Below are 17,405 nucleotides of genomic sequence, written 5' to 3'. Positions count from 1 at the left end.
TCGTGTTGTGTCTATACAGGACATTGGTTAGGCACTTTTGGAATATTGTGTGTAATTCTGGTGTCCTTCCTGTCAGAAGGATGTTGTGAAACTTGAAAAGGTTCAGAAAGGATTTACAAGGATGTTTCCAGGTTGGAGGATTTGAGCTACAGGGAGCGGTTGAATAGGCTGGGGCTGTTTTCCCTGGAGTGTGGACACTGAGGTGATCTTATAGGGGTCTACAAAATTATGAGGGGGATGGATAGGATAAATAGACAAAGTATTTTCCCTGGAGTGGGGGAATTCAGAACTAGATGGCATAGGTTTAGGGTGAGAGGGGAAAGATATAAAAGAGACCTAAGGGGCAACGTTTTCACACATGGATGGTACGTGTATGGAATGAGCTGCTAGAGGAAGTGGTAGACGCTGGTACAATTGCAACATTTAAAAGGTATCTTGGATGGGTATATGAATAGAAAGGGTTTGGAGGGATATGGGCCGGGTGCTAGCAAGGTGGGACTAGATATGGTTGGGATATCTGGTCGGCATGTATGTGTTGGACTGAAGGGTCTGCTTCCGTGCTGTACATCTCTATGACTCCTTAACTCTAAACCTCCTGGATATCAGTGACGCAGAATACAATTTGTTTCTTGACTGTTTGGATCTTAAATTGCTGTTTCTCTTTTTGCTTTCTTACTCTTTTTCTCTAATGCTTTGCAATGCCACAGTACAATTTGTTTTCTATTTTGTTTATTCTCTCTCTTTCTCTCGCCCTCCTTATTTTTCTTTCTCCCTTCAGAAGGGATGAGTAGATGATATGGTGCAAGGAGAGGTGATGTATGGGTGGGAATTGTGGAGCAAGTGGGACTCTGTGCCTCTACATTTTAGTGTAAAATTAACATAGAAAATAAAAATTCAGAAAGCAATTGGAACGAGATTTTCATCTGTGATTCTCTCTGTATTTATATTGACACACTTACATCTCACACTTATTGCCAAAACATTATTTGAAACACAACAAAAAAAACTATCTTACAGATTAAAACATTTTTAGACGTACAGTTTACCGAATTGATCGCATGGCCTTTTGCAAGTTTCAGGTTCATTAGAGATGTCAGGAGATTTTAGAAGGGGGCCATTGAATGATAAATGAAATTAAGACTTCAATTATGAACTGCAATTGTTGATTCTAAAAGATTAGTCTCTTGGGAAAAGAAAACAATGGGAGGCTTAACTGAAGCTTTTAAAATATTGAACCATTTCAATGATTTGGAAATATGCATTTATTTTGCTCTGTACATAATTCAGAAGACATGGATTGAGAATAAGGGAGTCTAAGTTGCTAAGTCACAAAGAATTATTTCAATAAGAAAAATGATCAACATTTCAAATGAACAGTGAATGCAGATGGAGAAACATGAAACTAAGGATTTTCACAATTAAAACAGCTTCCAAGCTGAAGGGATTCATAATCATTAATGTTTATAAATAATCTGAAAACTTTGCATGATCTGGAAGCGAAGGTCACATTTGGAGTGAGGTATAACCTGAATGAATATTTATTTCTCGGATTTTAGAGCAGTGTGGGAATTCAGTGCAGAGGTGAAGCAGTGCTTGTTGCTTACTTTATTTGGTTCATAGTTTGGAAGATCTTTTTAACAGGATAAATTAATCAGGATGAGAGGCCCAACACAAAACATGAAGTAACATCACAGGAAAACTATGATTTCAGTGAATGATGGTAGCCGCTAATTTGAATATCCGTTGTAGGTTACTTTCTGATTAAACGTAAATCAAAAACATAAAATGTCCACTTCACCTGACGAAGAAGCAGCGCCTTGAAAGCTTGCAATTTCAAATAAACTTGTTGGACTATAACGTGGTCTTGTGTGATTTCAGAATTTTTTGAGGAGATAATGACCAAGTTAGACAAAGGAGAGCCAATGAACATGATCTATTTGGATTTCCAGAGGTCAGAATAAGAGGAATGCAAATATCTCAGATGGCTATGAGCCAGAAGAAGATTGCAGAGATAAACAGGAGTGGGGTGTAGAGAGGTTTGAAAACAAGGAGCAGAATTTTAAAATTGAGACATTGTGCAAAAAGACTGCAATGAAGGTCAGTGAGCACAGGATTGATGGTTGAATGGAATTTGGCATGGATAGGAGCATAGGTTAACAGAACCTTCGACGATATCAAACCTAAGTAGGTAGAATGTGGGACAACAGCCTGGATGCATTTGAATTGACAAATATCATAGGAAGAAAGGTGTAGATGAGAGTTTTGTACCATTTGAGTTTGTCAGGGTTAGTGTCTGAGACTGTGTCAATAGCACCTCCATAATGATGATGTAAGATCACACATTACTGCGAAATTTGAAGGGAAAATGTTCGATGATGTAAGATCTAGTCATGGAGAGCTCATAATATAATAAATCAGCTTGAACATTCCAATGACTCATTAACCAATCTAAAGTTAGACTAACCAACATACAGCAGGCTTCTGTGTTGGCATGGGAGACAGATTAGCAAGGTTAGATCTCATGGAATACAGGGAGAACTAAGGTGCTGCATTTTGGGAAAGCAAATCTTAGTAGGACTTATACACTTAATGGTAAGGTCCGAGGGAGTGTTGCTGAACAAAGAGACCATGGAGTGCAGGTTCATAGCTCCTTGAAAGTGGAGTCTCAGGTAGATAGGATAGTGAAGAAGGCGTTTGGTATGCTTTCCTTTATTGGTCAGATTATTGAGTACAGGAGTTGGGAGGTCATGTTGCGCTGTACAGGACATTGGTTAGGCCTCTGTTGGAATATTGCGTGCAATTCTGGTCTCCCTCCTATTGGACACTTGAAAGGGTTCAGAAAAGATTTACAAGGATGTTGCCAGGGTTGGAGGATTTGAGCTATAGGGAAAGGCTGAACAGGCTGGGGCTGTTTTCCCTGGAGCATCGGAGGCTGAGAGGTGACCTTAAAGAGGTTTACAAAATTATGAGAGGCATGGATGAGATAAATAGACAATGACTAGATTGGGTTGGAATATCTGGTCGGTATGGATAGGTTGGACCAAAGGGTCTGTTTCCATGCTGCACATCTCTATGACTCTATGAGATATGTGTGGCAGAAATTTATTCTCCAGGACCAGTAGTGAGGCCAAGTTTGCAAACAGTTAGGTTAAACTTCAGGTAATTGCCAGAAACGAGGGGAAATCAATGGTAGTAAATAAAGACAATGGTTCTGATCCATCCAATATTTAATAGAAGAAAATTTCTCCAAATCCAGTACTGGAGATCAAAGAAGACACCTCAGAACTGAGAGACAATGAAGGAAACAAGAGATTTGGTGGTTGTGTGTTATATGACAATGCTACTCCTTTAACATGGTTGTGTTGCCTTTGTTTTTTTTAACGTGTTGTATAAGGCAGAGTTGCTGAGATGTCTGAGTTTATTTACTTGAAAAGACTTTCAAGTTAAAAGAAAAACTCTTGTACAATGAAAGGAGAGTGGCCAGGTCTCCCAGCTCAGCTTTTCTCTGGTTTGGTTTGATTTTAGCAGTCTGGCTGTTCAGAGCTGCTGGTCAGTTGTTAGCTGGGAATTCAAAATAAATAGCTACACGGAAGAAGGTGTTCCATGCTGAATCTCTCTGCCATCTCTCTCTTCTGTAAGACCCTGTGTTTGATTTTATCTTTTTTGCCAAGGGATGTCTATGGGGATTGTTGAAGGAATTTGGAACAGCACTGTTAAGTTGGGATAGTCTGTTAGGTTATTGAATAGGTTAAGTTAGTTTGTATTGTGTTCTCTTTTGTTTGTATTTCATTCGGTACCTGTAAATAAATTCTGTGTTGTTTAAAATGAGAGGCTTTGACCAGCTGTATCACTCCTAGAATATTCACTTCACACCTGCTCAAGACAACTAGAGAAGTCAGGGTCTGGGTTAGCTTCTTGAAATGTTTTGAGGGGGTCTGGTGTGATCCATAACAGTTATCATGGCATCCCTACAGTGTGGAAGCAGGCAATTCGACCCATCGAGCTTGCATTGACCCTCTATACACCAGCACACCCAGACCCACTCCTTTACCCTACCCAGGTAACCTTGCATTTCCCATGGATGAACCACCTAGCCTGCACATCGCTGACTGTGGGAGGAAACCCACACAGACACTCTGAGTGGTGACTCTAATGGGGTTGTGTTAGAGTCAAGGATTTTTCCACTAGTAAATTAAGGGTCATTTGGTGATGAGCTACTGGCCTCTGAGGACCTATTTCAATGATGATGAGAGTAAAACACATTCCTGAAAAAACTCGCTTGCACCAGTCGTCTTTGAGTTAGAGTAAGCATTTCTGGCATCATGCCATCATTTGGAAAATTTGATTCATTCAACCCTGCCATAAAAGATTGGGCCCAGTATGTGGAAAAAATGTGATATATTTTCTGGGCAAATGATATTGGGGCAGATGAAAAGCAATGATTAATTCTCTTGATGCCCTATGAACCTGCAAGTCTTTTAATTGTAAGGAGCCTAGCTCTCACTGAGGCACCAGACACTAAAACATATCGAAAGTTGAGTTAAGAAATATTATGACCCAAGCCTCTTTTAATTCTGAGATACTATTGTTTTTATTTGGTAATTCAAGAATGAGGGGAATCTGTGTCAGACTTTTTGACAAGGATAAGATGACTTGCAGAGGCATGTAACTTTGCTTTATCCCTTAGTGAGATGCTTAGAGACCAGTTGTTTTGTGGGATAAATGAGGTAACCATGTAAAAGCTGAAGCCCATTACAATTGACTTTATCATTGGAAAATGTGGCAAGTGGAGCATGTGAGTTGTAGGGTATTCTAATTGAAGTGGACACCCTTGCAAATCTGATTGAGCTTGGGGAACATATCATTTGAATGTCGGCAATTACATAGCCTTACTCAGGATATATCCTGCTCAGAGGGACTTCAGGTCAGCCCACAGCAAAACCTCAAAAAAAAAGCCAAGCCTTAGCAAAACAGTTAAAAGTTTCTTCAGGATCCTAGCCAGCAAGTCGCTTGTGGATTCAAGACAGCAAAAGAGTCATGGTAGACTTAAATGAGTAAGATAACTCATTGGCCAGTATCCATCTACATCTTGTCAACATCCAAATCAGAACCAATCAAAATAAATGTTTGGTTAAATGATCACCTGGTTCTAATGGAGGTTGATACTGGCACAGTCATGTGAGTGATTGCAGAACCAGTTTTTAACAACAATTGCTCTGGACTCCAACTTTTAACTTTAAGTAAAATCTCGGCTAGGCTGAGAATATGTACTGGGAAGCTTTACAGATTAAAGGTGTATATTCGGTTCTGGTCTCTTATGAAAAGTTGGCTCAGTTGGCTCCTCCGATAATCCTTAAATCTTCCTGGAAGACTTCTGGATATTCCATTAAGACTTCACTCAGTCACTATAATTTGAAACACAATGTCTGGTGGCTAGGATTGGATTCAGGCATAGCTGCATTGATGAGGCAGTACCCAGGGTACCAACAAGGACAGCCAGCAGCTGTCCGACATCCATGGGAATGGCTTGGGTAAACCTTGGATTTGTTTACACATTGGCTATGCAGGTTCTTTCATGGAATCAATGTCCTTAGTCATTGTAGACACCCACTCAAAGTGGTTAGATGTGCACAAAGTTCATTCACTTAAAAATGTATTGCTGGAAAAGTGCAGCAGGTCAGGCAGCATCAAAAGAGCAGGAGAATCGACGTTTCGGGCATAAGCCCTTCTTCCTGAAGAAGGGCTTATGCCCGAAATGTCAATTCTCTTGCTCCTTTGATGCTGCCTGACCTGCTGCGCTTTTCCAGCAACACATTTTTAAGCTCTGATCTCCAGCATCTGCAGTCCTCACTTTCTCCTTATAAAGTTCATTCATCAAACATGGGGATGACGATAGAAATACCGGTTGCATCTTTTTCATTACACAGGCTCCCAGAAATGTTGATCACAGATAATGGGTCATCACTTACCTGCTGGGAATTTGAATATTTCCTAAAGTGGAATGATTTTTGACATATAAGAACAGCTCTACACCATCCATCATCCAATAGCCTGGCAGAAAGAGCACCCCAAACTTTGAAGGCAGGCTTGAAGAAGCAGCCTATAACCTCCCCGTCACAGTTCTTATTTGATTAAAGGACCACCCACATATAGCTAAAGGGATAGCACTGGCAGAGTTGGTCATGGATAGAAGACTCCAGACCAAATTAAACCTGATCTTCCCAAACCTTGGGGAAGGGTGAAATGGCAGCAGGAACATCAGTGCTGGACACAAGATTCTGTTTAGTGAGAGAGATAGTTTACTTCACGGGATGAAGTTTGGTGTAGGAACAACGGGAATTGCACTGCATGGGTAAGAGGCATGGTGGACGTGAGGTCAGGCCCAGTGATGTATAAATTTCAGGTCGGTGCAATGGTTCTGAACAAGCTTGTAGACCAGATGAAAACCAGGAACTTGTAAACGATGCAAGAACAAAACATGCTTTGCTCCTCAGAACAATTGGAAAGGCTGCCGGAGCCCATGTATTCACGCTCTCCATCAAGTGTTGATGAGACTTCTGAATCCGAAATGGACCTGATGGATATAGCTGGATTGATGCTCTCTCTGGCAGAAGTAGGGAGTTCATTTCTATCCATGTGGTTCTGGTGTAAGAGGCAAGCTCTCATGCATTGCATGCTGCCCATATTAGATGCTGAGACAGAGGATACTGATCCAGTGCTAAAACACCCCAGGAGGCTCTCCAAGAAAAATGATCTGCCTTTGCCTTTGAACTCAGAGTGGGAGGGTTTTCGTGATTGTAACAAGGTCAGTTGTTGGACCTCAGAGTATGAGTTTCCTGATTAGAGTTGTGAATCTGGTCCGATCAGACAGATAAAAAGAGCAGTGTCAGAGATCCTGATCGTCTGGGTATTGACTCTAATGAGGCTGTGCCAGAGTCAATGACTTTTCACTTATAAATAAAGGGTCAGGATACCAGCCTCTGCAGAGTTATTTCACTTGTGAAAAGACAACACATTCAAGAATGCAGTATTTCCCCACAACTATACTGTTCATCTTTGTGCTTATTTCAGGAATCGGACTTGAATCTTTTTAGCATAAAGACACAAATACTAACAACTCCTACAGCTGACGGTGCAAGTCTGAATGCCAGCCAGCCAGCCTAGTTTTAAGCAAGAAACCCACCACCCACAATGGTGCGCTGGGCCCAGCTAGTTGTGAACAATGATCAAGATCATTTGCCTTATTTTATCTCTCACCTCCTATCTACAATATAATGTAGTTGCATAGTCAATATTATACACTCAATAGCAATCTCAAAAGATCACTATGACAGCTATCATCTCTGTCTACGCAGAGCAAAAAACAAAATTTTACCATAGCTCTCAATTTATATATCCTGCTTATAACCACATCCTTTCCACATACATAGAATTATAATAATTACATCTACTGTAAGGTTCAGATCACAGTCACTACTTTCAGTGCTTTTCATTACCAAGGAATAAGAGGTCATTTATTTAGAACAGAAATGAACAGTCATCTTCAATTACTGAGTAATGAGACTTTGGTCTTTCCCAGTCTATTTGTTCCTTCCTTGATGAAGGAACTATTCATTCAACATGCTTCCACATGAGCAAGGATGGGTCATTCAGTCAAAAGCCTGTGTTGCAATTCCATTTGGTGATGATTGATCTCAACTGCACTTGACCCTTTTTGCTTTGTGTCACTTGGCAGTATTAGCTAACAGAAGTGTTGACATTATCAATTCATTTAGTATCTGCAGCTTTTCAAAGCCAACCTTATATGGTGTACCAGGTGAACAGAAACAATATTTGCTGTGACACAGTAGAAAGATTTCACTCACATCTTCCTGAATAACTTGATGATAGTCTCCTTGCATTTTAGCCATTTGTATTCAAACATCACCATGAGAAAGGTACATGGATGAGACTCCCATGAACTTTGACATGGCAGCCAATCTAATGATGATTAAAATTGAAGAAACAAAAGCATTAAAGAAGACAGTTAACCTCAAAAATTTAGAATTACCATTGTGCCATCAGGTGAATCCAACAGAACAAAATTTAAGCCAATATTCAAGAGAAAAAAAAGGTAAAATCACCATAGTTTTACCAGATCTGAGGACTCGAGAGTGCGGTGCTGGTCAGGCAGCATCGAAGAGCAGGAGAATCGACATTTCGGGCATAATCCCTTCAACCCAAAACATCGATTCCCCAGCTCCTCGGAAGCCCTGACCTGCTGTGCTTTTCCAGCACCACACTCTTGACTCTGATCTCCAACATTTGCAGTCCTCATTTTCTCCTCCTGGATCAGAGGACTGTTCCCTTATCAGACAGCAACAACTGATGGTGGTTAATCCTGAAGGTCACCACACCTCAGCTGAGGGGGGGGGGGGGGAGGTTGAGATGGAGGGTCCTTCATAGTAACTTCAACCAGTGCAGGAATTGAAGGCACACTGTTAGAATCACACTGCATCACAAACCAGTTTTATGGACCAGGCCAGACCCCCTCAAAACATTTCAAGAAAGTAGCCTGGATCCTAATTTTGCTAGTTGTTTTAAGCAGGTATACAGTGGCTTTCCAGGAGGGATGCAGCTGGCCCAACTATTTCATTTTAAACAATACAGAATTTATTTGCAAGATTACCGAATAAAATGCAAACAAATGAGAACAGAATATAGAGTAACTTAACCTATTCGAAAACCAAACAGATTATCCCAACTTAATGATGCTGCTCCAAATTCCTGCAACAATCCCCATAAACACACCTTGACAAAAAAGGTAAAATCCAACACAGGATCTTCCAGCAGAGAGAGAGAGATGGCAGAGAGATTCAGCATGGAATATGTATTTGTTTCATGGACCAGCAGCCTCAAAAGCTTGCTAAAACCAAACCAAGCCTTTTGTCTGAGGCAGTACCTGTTAGTTAGCTATAATCAAATTGGCCCTAAAACCCTTCAAACCTAGACCTCCCGGAGTCTCAGTGTTTGCAAGCACTCTGGACAACACAATCTCGTTAAAGGAGCAGCATAATCATATTTTACCCCTTAAAAAATGAACCATCAATATCCAAAGATGGCTTCATTTTAAAACCTCTTAAACTTGAATCATTAGTACACTATAACACACACATACATTACGTTGCCAATAATCAGATAAACATGCACAATGACATTCTGTTTCAGTCTGTTTCACTCCTGCCATCAAATGCCTCCATTTCTCATTCGAGTCTCAACAATGCATTAGCAATCATATTTTCTCGTCATGCCACATGCACAATTTTCAAATTTAATGGCTGCAACATCAAGCTCCATCTAAACAGCTTGGAAATTTTTGTCATTAAATTTCTCCACAAATTTTAATGGGTTATGATCTGTGCATATGATTGTCTCAGATACGTTACTGGTACCAAGAACATCGAAATGCTGTAACACCAACACCAAGTCTCCTTCTCTACTGTTGAATAATTCTGCTGATGAGTGTTCAATTTCCTGGAGAAATACCTGGTAGTTCTTTCTATTTTCTCATTGTCTTCTGGAAGAGCACAGCCCCGACACTGACACCCACATCACTTGCATCGGTAGCCAATTTGAATGGCTTTGTGTAATTAGGTGTGTGGCTAACACTGGGGCAGTGGTTAACACAGATTTCAAGCTGTCAAACACCTTCTGACATTCCACCGTTCCCTGAAACTTCTTGTCTCTCTTTAGCAATTCAGTGAGTAAGCAGCCACACTGCTAACCCTTCTCCAATCATAAACCGCACATATTCATCCTTAATTTGGTCTAACAGTTAAAATGGGAGACTCTTCTGGATGAGTATAGCAATTCCTGTACTTTTTGAATTAAAGAATGAGAAAAACACCTATCTGAACCCTCCCTGCTGTAACTTCAAGTGCTCCTTATTGGTTAGATGTATTTTTTGCAGCAAGGCTACATTGACCCTCTCTTTTCTAAGGTTTGAAACCCACCAACACTGTGATTTCATGTGGCCTATTTTATTGCAGTGGAAACACCAGAGCTTTTTAACTTCTCTTTACCCTTCAAGGTTTTTTTTTACCCTGTGGTAAGTTACCTTATGGTCTTTACTGAGATCTACCTTTCCCTTTCCATGTGAGGATTTCTCTTTTCCCGAATTTCTATCCCTCATGATTTAAATTGATTTTGGAAACCAAATATTGAGTTATGGACCAACTCATAAACATAAAATGTTGCCATTTTAAATCTCTTCTCTTCCACATGAGTTCTCACTACTTCAGGAAGTGAATTTTTGAACTTCTTCAAAATAATTAATTAAGAGGGTCAAAGGTTTGTTCTATTTGTAATGCCCTTATCCGCCTATGAAAATTACTCACTTTGATCCTTTCAAACTCAATGTAGCTTAGATTCCTGAAACGTTGTCTGGCACAAGCTCATATGTACTTAAGATGGCTTTCTTCATCATCTCAAAAGCCCAGATACCTCCTCTTATACTGATAGCTCTACCTACAAGTTTTGTTTGGATCAACAAAACCCACATGGTCACTGGCTACCGCATTTGTTTAGTCACCTTTTCAAATGAGATGAAAAAGGTTTCCACATCCTTCTCATCAAATTTAGGCAATGCTTGAATATATTTAAACAGTTTCTCACCAGACCTTTGGCTGCCATAGGTTTGCTCATCCTCACTCTCTTCCTCACTAAGCTTACCTTCAGCCTTCATCTCCATTGTTTTAAACTTTCCTATCTAAGGACCAATTTGAGAAGTCCAAACTCACTCTCTTTCTTCCTTTGCTCTCTCTCAATTTCTCTCTCTTTCTCCCTCTCTTTCTCTTTCCTCCACTTTTAATTGCAATTCAAACTGTTTCTTTTCTGTTGTCCTTTCCTTGTCTTTTGCTTCTAACTCAAGCTGCTTCATTTTCAATTGAATTTTAGCTATCTCTAAACATTCTGATGATGTTTGCAGCAAACTTAAATGCTGAGCTATTGCTGTAATTATGTCTCTTTTACTTATGGAAGGAGGCAACTCCAACACCCTCTTATCTGCTAATTCCAGCAGCTTGGATGTAATCACCTTTTGCAAAACCCCCAAAGAAGGCTCTTGGTGACTGAAAGAGCCATTGCTATCCCAAGCACTGTTTAAACCAACCAAATCAACATCCAGACTAAAAGACACTAACACCTACCACTCGCTGCCTTTGAGTCCAACAATCCTTAACCCAATTTGGAACTATAGAACAAATCCCGCAAAGAGCCTCAGCTGTTATGGGCTAGGCCAGACTCCCCTCAAAGCATTTCAAGAAACTAGCCCAGACCCTAACTTTGCAAGTTGTTTTAAGCAGGTGTAATGTGGATATTCCAGGAGTGTTGCAGCTGGCCCATCTCCTTTGTTTTAAACAAAACAGAATTTATTTGCAAGATTGCTGAATGAAACACAAACAAAAGAGAACAGAATACAGCATAACATAACCTATCCGAAAACCCAACAGATTATCCCAACTTAATGATGCTGTTCAAACGATGGCACAGTGGCTCAATGGTAAGCACTGCTGCCCCACAGTGCCAGGGACCCAGGTTTGATTCCAGCTTTGGGCAATTGTGTGTAGTTAACACATTCTCCCTGTGTCTATGTGGGTTTTCTTCGGGTGTTCTGTAGTCCAAAGATGTGCAGCTTAAGTGAATTGGCCATGCTAAATTGCCCATAGGGTTCAGAGATGTGTAGGTTAGGTGCATTGTCAGGGGCAAATGTAGAGTAATAGGGTACGGGACTGGATCTGGGTGTTACTCTTTAGAGGGTCAGTGTGGACTTATTGGGCCAAATATCCTGTTTCCATACTAAAGGGATTCTATGAAAATTCCTGCAACAATCTGCATAAACATGCCTTGGAAAAATCCAACATAGGGTGCTGCAGGAGAGAGAGAGAGAGAGATAGCAGAGAAATTCAGCATGGAACACCTTTTTCCATGTAGCTGCTTCTTGGACCAGCAGCCTAAAAAAACGACTGCTTGCTAAAATCAAACCAAACCAGAGGCAAAAGGAGCTGGGAGAACTGGCCATTCCCCTTTCATTGTACAAGTGTGCTTTTTAAAACTTGAAAGCCTTTACCTGAGGCAGTATCTGTTCGCTATATGCAAATTTGGGATAAGAGGTTCTTTTTCAGAATGGCAGCCAGTGACAAGCGGTCTCCCACAGGGTTCAGTGTTGGGGCCGCAGCTGTTCACGTTATATATTAATGATCTGGATGAAGGCACTGGGGGCATTCTAGCGAAGTTTGTCGATGATATGAAGATAGGTGGACAGGCAGGTAGTACTGAGGAAGTGGGGAGGCTGCAGAAGGATCTAGACAGTTTGGGAGAGTGGTCCAGGAAATGGCTGATGAAGTTCAATGTGAGCAAATGCGAGGTCTTGCACTTTGAAAAAAAGAATATAAGCATGGACTACTTTCTAAATGGTGAGAAAATTCATAAAGCCAAAGTACAAAGGGATCTGGGAGTGTTAGTCAAGGATTCTCTAAAGGTAAACATGCAGGTTGAACCCGTGATTAAGAAAGTGAATGCAATGTTGTCATTTATCTCAAGAGGGTTGGAATATAAAAGCAGCGATGTGCTACTGAGACTTTATAAAGCTCTGGTTAGGCCCCATTTGGAGTACTGTGTCCAGTTTTGGGCCCCACACCTCAGGAAGGACATACTGGCACTGGAGCATGTCCAGCGGAGATTCACATGGATGATCCCTGGAACGGTAGGTCTAACATACGAGGAACGGCTGAGGATCCTGGGATTGTACTCATTGGAGTTTAGAAGGTTAAGGGGAGATCTAATAAAAACTTACAAGATAATACATGGCTCGGAAAGGGTGGACTCTAAGGAATTGTTTCCGTTAGGCGAGGAGACTAGGACCCGTGGGCACAGCCTTAGAATTAGAGGGCGTCAATTCAGAACAGAAATGCGGAGACATTTCTTCAGCCAGAGAGTCATGGGCCTGTGGAATTCATTGTCGCGGAGTGCAGTGGAGGAACTAAGGGCTACGGGGAGAATGCGGGTAAGTGGAGCTGAAATGCCCATCAGCCATGAATAAATGGCGGAGTGTACTTGATGGGCCAAATGGCCTTACTTCCACTCCTATGTCTTATGGTCTTAAATTGGTCCTAATACCCTTTAAGCCTAGACCTCCCAGAGTCTCTGTGTTGATGAACCTTCTGAAAAAAAGACTGAGGGTAACACAACCTTGTAAAATGAGCAGCATCATCACACCAGCCATTCAGCCAACTGAGCTGAATCAACAGGGAAATGTGCACTAAAGCAATAAATCCCAAAGGAAGTCATCATTAACATTCATGGTAAAAGAATGATGGATGAAATTTCCCTTGAAAGTGTGACTGAGGAAAGTTTGGATTTTCTAATCAAAAGGGGATTATGGAAAAAAAAATCTTTTCATCTGGGATATGTTCCGATCACACTTCAGTCATGATGTTGATCTTGAAGTTAGATCATAAGACAGTCATTTGCACTGGTCTCCAGTGGTCTACATGATTTTAAACAAAACAGAATTTATTTACAAGATTACTGAATGAAACACAAACAAAAGAAAACAGAATACCAAATAGCTTAATCTATCCAAAAACCCAACGGACTCTACTAACTTAATAATGCTGTTCCAAATACTTGCAGTAATCCCTATAAACACCCCTTTTCACATAAGGTAAAATCAAACACAGAGTCTTACAGGAGAGCTGTCAGAGAGAGAGGAGATTAGCCTGTTTCTATGAGGTCCAGCAGCTTTTTAAATACTCTACTGCTTGCTAACCAAACCAAACCAGAGAACATCTGAGCTGGGAGAACTGGCCACTCCACTTTCATTGTACAAGTGTATTTTTTTAAACTTGAAAGCATTTTTCCTAGGGCAGTATCTATTAGCTATAATCAAACTGGCCCTAAAACCCTTCAACTTAGATTTCTTGGAGTCTGTGACCTCTTTTATGACCTCTCTGAAAAAGAAAACCAAGGACAACATAACCTTGTTAAAGGAGTAGCTTCATCAAAATTTGCATCTACCTTCAGAAAGTAGTGCCAAGTTGAAGATCGACATTGACTTCCTCCTGAGGTCCACAAAATCACAGATGCCCACTCTTCCACTAATTTAAACCACTCCATATGATATCAAGAGATGGCTGAAAGCACTGGTGTTTCGACCCACTTGGGAAAGTGCACTGATAAACACAAAAAAACTATTAGCTTTATGGGCAAAGAGGAGAATAAAAACTGGGAAACAGAGTTCAATAGCACAAGTCCTCACAGTCCACTGAGATATTCCTTTTGGTTTGCCAGGATGTAATGGTCTTCAATCTCCTTTCTCTAGGTTCTTTCACCTTGTTGCAGGAAGCACAAGACATTTGGTACGTTAACTTTACATTCTCTTAATTATTGCTTAAAGACAGCAGCTTACAGAACTGGTGAAAGAAAGACTGACTTTCGCCAGGATTCATGCATTTCTACCACAGGGATACACTCATAACCTGCTCTTCCAACAGTCCAAAGACTTCTCCCAGTATCACTCACACTCACAAGCTGTCCAGAAATCATTCAGAACATTACTGTCAGGCTGATGACATTTGGCATCCACAATTAGTCATAATTGCAAAACATTCAATAACTTCTTGCCGGTCAAATCGCACATTATAGATGTTCTGCCTTGATTTGACTTACCAAAATGCAACACCTCACATTTATCTAAGCTAAACTCCATCTGCCAGTCCTCAGCCTATTGACTTTTCTGATCAAGGTCCCATTGTGCTCTGAGATAATCTTCTTCATTGATGACAACATCACCAATTTTGGTGTCATTTGCAAATTTAATAACTATGCATCCTATATTCACATCCAAATCATTGATATAAATTAAAGAAAGCAATGTTCTGCCCAGAAAATGTAGGGCAGTTCCTAATTAATTGCCCATCGTTGTATTCACAATAATCAGTGAAATGATTTTATTTATTATTGTCACATGTACCGCAATTCAGTGAAAAGAATTGCTTTGCGTTCTAATGAGACAAATAATTTCTTACATAACATTTGGTTACAGAATAAAATGTAAAGTATAATGCTGCAGCTACAGAGAAGATGCAGAGAATTATCAACTTCAATATGTGACAGATTTGTTCATAAGTCTCTTAAAATTAGGGAAGAAGTTGTTCTTCAATCTGTTGATAAATGCTTTCAAACTTTTGGATCTTCTGCCTGATGGATGAAGGTGAAAGAGAATATAACACGATTGAGAGGGGCCTTTGATTATGTTGGCTGCTTTCTAAAGGACATGAGAAGTGTTGATGGAAAGAATGGAAGGAAAGCCGTTTTTCGTGATGGACTGGGCTGCATTCACACTCTCTGTAATTTCTTGTGGTCTTGGGCAGAGCAATGGCCATACCAAGCTATGTGCATCCGAATAAGGTGCTTTCTATGGTGCATCTATAAAAATTGGTCAGAGTCATTCTGCATATGCAGAATTTCCTTCATGTTCTGATAATTGAAAGTGCCATCAAAAGCACTTGATTAGATAATTTGATGCTGAGTTTCTGTGCTGCCATTTAGCTTCTGATCTTAATGTAGTTTTGTTCCAAACATGGAGAGAAAGGCTAAACTCAAGAGTGAGGTATGAGTAACTGCATTCCAAGCAAAGCAGAATTTAACTGAACATTGGCATCAAGATATCCTAGCAAAGCTGGAATTAATGAGTCAGGAAGAAACCTCACCACTGGTTGGGTTCATACCTGGCACAAAGGAATGATGATTGTAGCTGCTGGAAGTTTATCAGCCCAGTAATTCCTTAAAGTTGTGTTCTAAGCTCAACCACCTTCAGGTACTTCAATAATGACCTTTCCTTCACCTTAAGGTCAGAAAGGATGCTCATTTGTGATTTCATATAATTCAGCAACATTCATGACTCTTCAAATACTGAAGCATCTGTGTCCACTGGCAGCAAAACCTGCACAACATTCTAGGAATGGGCTGATAAGTGGCAAATAACTTTGACGCCACACAGTGTTGAGCAATGACTATCTCTACAAAGACAAAACCATCTAATCATCTTCCCTTGGTGTTCAATGCCATTACTATCAGTGAACCTGCCTCTTATAATGCCTTTTAGGATTATCATTGACCACAAACTGAACTGGAGCAGCTATTTAAATACTGCAGTTACAAGAGCAGGTTAAAAGCTAGGAATTCTGTGGTGACTAATTATCTTACTGCTCCCTTAAGCTGCCCACCGTCTACAATATACAGTTTATACTGTGATAGAATACTTGATTTTCTGGATGAGTGCTACTTCAATAACACTGAAGAAGCTCAACACCATTCATGACAAAGCAACTTGCATTATTGACAATTCATTTGCCATTTTCAGCATTTACTCCCATCAGCACTGATGCAGTATGGAAACAGTGAATATCACCTACTAGATGCACTACAGGAATTCACTCAGGGATCTTCAACAACATCTTCCAAATCTATAAACTCTACAGATCTGTTGTGGGAACACCGTCACTTACAAGGTTCCCTCCAAGCTACACACCATCCTGCCCTCTAACTACATTGTGTGCACTCACTTTTGCTGGGTCAATGTCCAGGGGCTCCCTTTCGAACAGCAATGTGGTGTATTGACTCTGCAAAGATTGCAATGATTCAAGAAGACAAGTCATTATCAGCTTCTCCGGGGCTATTAGAGATGGTCAATACACGCTGGCAGTGTGAAGGATGGGGGAAGTAACATCTTATTAATTTGTTTGTCAAGTATGAGAATGAATTCAAAGTTTGTGCGAAGATTGGTAGCTCGGGTACTCGTTGTTGTGGTTCTGTTCGCCGAGCTGGGAATTTGTGTTGCAGACGTTTCGTCCCCTATCTAGGTGACATCTTCAGTGCTTGGGAGCCTCCTGTGAAGCGCTTCTGTGATATTTTCTCCGGCATTTATAGTGGTTTGAATCTGACGCTTCCGGTTTCCGTTCCAGCTTTCCGTTGCAGTGGCCAGTATATTAGGTCCAGGTCGATATGCTTGTTAATTGAATCAGTGGATGAGTGCCATGCCTCTAGGAATTCCCTGGCCGTTCTCTGTTTGGCTTGTCCTATAATAGTAATAAAACTACTGGAACTGTGCCTCACAACACACTTCACATTCAACAACCAAATATATGAACAAATCAACAGCACACCCATGGGCTCACCCATCTCTGGACACATAGCAGAAGCTGTAATGCAAAGATTAGAATAAACAGTCTTACTGCAAATTCAACCCAAACTCTGGGTCAGATATGTGGACGAGAATGAGGACATGCCACAACCCAAAGGACTAGTCACACTACCATACATCAAGAGCATTTCTGAACTGACAGCCAGACTACTATGACCACTAG

At 40.7% G+C, this 17,405-nt stretch overlaps 1 protein-coding gene across 1 annotated transcript in view; it reads right to left on the bottom strand.

Annotated features, from left to right (window-relative positions):
• Window positions 1-16,873, bottom strand: part of LOC122548910 (CMP-N-acetylneuraminate-beta-galactosamide-alpha-2,3-sialyltransferase 1-like) — a 161,890-nt gene extending 145,017 nt beyond the window's left edge. The window contains exon 1 of the mRNA XM_043687873.1: window positions 16,605-16,873. The gene's annotated coding sequence lies outside the window, so the exon portion shown is untranslated. The remainder of the gene's footprint in view (window positions 1-16,604) is intronic.
• Between the last annotated feature and the right edge of the window lie 532 nt (window positions 16,874-17,405).

The sequence above is a fragment of the Chiloscyllium plagiosum genome, chromosome 4, assembly GCF_004010195.1.
Source record: "Chiloscyllium plagiosum isolate BGI_BamShark_2017 chromosome 4, ASM401019v2, whole genome shotgun sequence".
Classification (NCBI taxonomy): Eukaryota; Metazoa; Chordata; class Chondrichthyes; order Orectolobiformes; family Hemiscylliidae; genus Chiloscyllium; species Chiloscyllium plagiosum.
This window is presented reverse-complemented; position numbering and strand designations above follow the sequence as displayed.